This window comes from Vipera berus, assembly GCF_964194415.1.
Source record: "Vipera berus genome assembly, chromosome: W".
Classification (NCBI taxonomy): Eukaryota; Metazoa; Chordata; class Lepidosauria; order Squamata; family Viperidae; genus Vipera; species Vipera berus.
The window spans coordinates 29,283,293-29,288,292 of record NC_138210.1 but is presented as its reverse complement, the minus strand read 5'-3'; positions in this window follow the sequence as shown (position 1 = coordinate 29,288,292).

The following is a 5,000-nucleotide window of genomic DNA, read 5'->3' as shown; positions in this document are numbered from 1 at the left end:
ATCTATCTATCTATTAATGAATCCATCCATCCAGTCTATATCTATCTATCTATCTATCTATCTATCTATCTATCTATCTATCTATCTATCTATCTATCTATCTATCTATCTATTATCTATGTATCCATTTATCTATCTCTCTCTGTCTGTCACTCTATATCTATCTATCTATCTATCTATCTATCTATCTATCTATCTATCTATCTATCTATCTATCTATCTATCTATCTATCTAGCTATCTAGCTATCTAGCTATCTAGCTATCTAGCTATCTAGCTATCTTTCTAATTATCTATCTATCTATCTATCTATCCATCTATCCATTAATCCAGATATGTCTGCTTGTCTCTCTCTCTCTATCATCTATCTATACATTAATCCATCTCTGTCTGCCTGTCTGCATTTCTGCTTGTCTATCCATCCAGCCATCCTTCCTTCCATCCATCTATCTATCTATCTATCTATCTATCTATCTATCTATCTATCTATCTATCTATCTATCATGTATCTATCTATCTATCTATCTATCTATCTATCTATCTATCTATCTATCCATTAATGCATCCATCCATCCAGTCTATATCTATCTATCTATCTATCTATCTATCTATCTATCTATCTATCTATCTATCTATCTATCTATCTATCTATCTAGCTATCTAGCTATCTAGCTATCTAGCTATCTAGCTATCTAGCTATCTAGCTATCTAGCTATCTAGCTATCTAGCTATCTATCTATCTATAAGAGCCTTGGTGGAGCAGTGGGCTAATGCCTCCTTAAGTAACACCAGCTGCCTGCAATTAGTGCAGGTTCGCATCCCACCAGGCTCAAGGTTGACTCAGCCTTCCATCCTTCCGAGATAGGTAAAATGAGGACCCAGATTGTTGGGGGCAATTAAGCTGACTTTGTAATAATGCCGCTTGGGGTGTGTGTGAAAGCCCTAATAAGCAGGCATATACATAGAATGAAGGCTACTGCTAAGCTTGTAAGCCGCCCTGAGTCTTCGGAGAAGGGCGGGATATAAATGGAATAAAAATAAATAAAATAAATAAAATAAATATCTATCTTTCTATTATCTATGTATCCATTTATCTATCTCTCTCTGTCTGTCACTCTATATGTATCCATTAATGCATCCATCCATCCAGTCTATATCTATCTATCTATCTATCTATCTATCTATCTATCTATCTATCTATCTATCTATCTATCATCTATCTATCTATCCTTCTGTCTATCTATCCATTAATCCATCTCTGTCTGACTTTCACTCTATATCTGTCATCTATCTGTCTGTCTATCTATCTATCTATCTATCTATCTATCTATCTATCTATCTATCTATCTATCTATCTATCCATCTATTCATTAATTCCCCTCTGACTGCCTGTCTCTCTCTTTCCCTCCATCTATCTATCTATCAATCTATCTATCTATCTATCTATCTATCTATCTATCTATCTATCTATCTATCTATCTATCTATCTATCTATCTATCTATCTATCTATCAGTCTGGCTGTCTGTCTGTCTGTCTGTCTGTCTGTCTGTCTGTCTGTCGGTCGGTCGGTCGGTCTGTCTATCTATCTATCTATCTATCTATCTATCTATCTATCTATCTATCTATCTATCTATCTATCATCTATCTATCAATAAATCATCTCTTTGCCTTTCTCTCTCTCTATCTCCATAATCTGTCCATCTATCATCGTTACAATAATGCATCTCTGCCTGTCTCTCTACCTCTCTCTTTCTCTCTGTCTATCTATCTATCTATCTATCTATCTATCTATCTATCTATCCATCCGTCTTTCTTTTTGTCTGTCTATCTGTCTTTATCTATCTTTGTATCTATCTATCTATCTATCTATCTATCTATCTATCTATCTATCTATCTATCTATTAATGCATCCATCCATCCAGTCTATATCTATCTATCTATCTATCTATCTATCTATCTATCTATCTATCTATCTATCTATCTATCTATCTATCTATTATCTATGTATCCATTTATCTATCTCTCTCTGTCTGTCACTCTATATCTATCTATCTATCTATCTATCTATCTATCTATCTATCTATCTATCTATCCATTAATGCATCCATCCATCCAGTCTATATCTATCTATCTATCTATCTATCTATCTATCTATCTATCTATCTATCTATCTATTATCTATGTATCCATTTATCTATCTCTCTCTGTCTGTCACTCTATATCTATCCATTAATGCATCCATCCATCCAGTCTATATCTATCTATCTATCTATCTATCTATCTATCTATCTATCTATCTATCTATCTATCTATCTATCTATCTATTATCTATGTATCCATTTATCTCTCTCTCTCTGTCTGTCACTCTATATCTATCCATTAATGCATCCATCCATCCAGTCTATATCTATCTATCTATCTATCTATCTATCTATCTATCTATCTATCTATCTATCTATTAATGCATCCATCCATCCAGTCTATATCTATCTATCTATCTATCTATCTATCTATCTATCTATCTATCTATCTATTATCTATGTATCCATTTATCTCTCTCTCTCTGTCTGTCACTCTATATCTATCCATTAATGCATCCATCCATCCAGTCTATATCTATCTATCTATCTATCTATCTATCTATCTATCTATCTATCTATCTATCTATCTACCTATCTATCTATCTATTAATGCATCCATCCATCCAGTCTATATCTATCTATCTATCTATCTATCTATCTATCTATCTATCTATCTATCTATCTATTATCTATGTATCCATTTATCTATCTCTCTCTGTCTGTCACTCTATATCTATCTATCTATCTATCTATCTATCTATCTATCTATCTATCTATCTATCTATCTATCTATCTAGCTATCTATCTATCTAGCTATCTAGCTATCTAGCTATCTAGCTATCTAGCTATCTAGCTATCTAGCTATCTAGCTATCTTTCTAATTATCTATCTATCTATCTATCCATCTATCCATTAATCCAGATATGTCTGCTTGTCTCTCTCTCTCTATCATCTATCTATCCATTAATCCATCTCTGTCTGCCTGTCTGCATTTCTGCTTGTCTATCCATCCAGCCATCCTTCCTTCCATCCATCCATCTATCTATCTATCTATCTATCTATCTATCTATCTATCTATCTATCTATCTATCTAATATCTATGTATCCATTTATCTCTCTCTCTCTGTCTGTCACTCTATATCTATCCATTAATGCATCCATCCATCCAGTCTATATCTATCTATCTATCTATCTATCTATCTATCTATCTATCTATCTATCTATTATCTATGTATCCATTTATCTCTCTCTCTCTGTCTGTCACTCTATATCTATCCATTAATGCATCCATCCATCCAGTCTATATCTATCTATCTATCTATCTATCTATCTATCTATCTATCTATCTATCTATCTATCTATCTATCTATTAATGCATCCATCCATCCAGTCTATATCTATCTATCTATCTATCTATCTATCTATCTATCTATCTATCTATCTATCTATCTATCTATCTATCTATCTATTATCTATGTATCCATTTATCTCTCTCTCTCTGTCTGTCACTCTATATCTATCCATTAATGCATCCATCCATCCACTCTATATCTATCTATCTATCTATCTATCTATCTATCTATCAATCTATCTATCTATCTATCTACCTATCTATCTATCTATTAATGAATCCATCCATCCAGTCTATATCTATCTATCTATCTATCTATCTATCTATCTATCTATCTATCTATCTATCTATCTATCTATCTATCTATTATCTATGTATCCATTTATCTATCTCTCTCTGTCTGTCACTCTATATCTATCTATCTATCTATCTATCTATCTATCTATCTATCTATCTATCTATCTATCTATCTATCTATCTATCTATCTATCTAGCTAGCTAGCTAGCTATCTAGCTATCTAGCTATCTAGCTATCTAGCTATCTAGCTATCTTTCTAATTATCTATCTATCTATCTATCCATCTATCCATTAATCCAGATATGTCTGCTTGTCTCTCTCTCTCTATCATCTATCTATACATTAATCCATCTCTGTCTGCCTGTCTGCATTTCTGCTTGTCTATCCATCCAGCCATCCTTCCTTCCTTCCATCCATCTATCTATCTATCTATCTATCTATCTATCTATCTATCTATCTATCTATCTATCTATCTATCTATCTATCATGTATCTATCTATCTATCTATCTATCTATCTATCTATCTATCTATCCATTAATGCATCCATCCATCCAGTCTATATCTATCTATCTATCTATCTATCTATCTATCTATCTATCTATCTATCTATCTATCTATCTATCTATCTATCTATCTATCTATCTATCTATCTATCTATCTATCTAGCTATCTAGCTATCTAGCTATCTAGCTATCTAGCTATCTAGCTATCTAGCTATCTAGCTATCTAGCTATCTAGCTATCTAGCTATCTAGCTATCTATAAGAGCCTTGGTGGAGCAGTGGGCTAATGCCTCCTTAAGTAACACCAGCTGCCTGCAATTAGTGCAGGTTCGCATCCCACCAGGCTCAAGGTTGACTCAGCCTTCCATCCTTCCGAGATAGGTAAAATGAGGACCCAGATTGTTGGGGGCAATTAAGCTGACTTTGTAATAATGCCGCTTGGGGTGTGTGTGAAAGCCCTAATAAGCAGGCATATACATAGAATGAAGGCTACTGCTAAGCTTGTAAGCCGCCCTGAGTCTTCGGAGAAGGGCGGGATATAAATGGAATAAAAATAAATAAAATAAATAAAATAAATATCTATCTTTCTATTATCTATGTATCCATTTATCTATCTCTCTCTGTCTGTCACTCTATATGTATCCATTAATGCATCCATCCATCCAGTCTATATCTATCTATCTATCTATCTATCTATCTATCTATCTATCTATCTATCTATCTATCATCTATCTATCTATCCTTCTGTCTATCTATCCATTAATCCA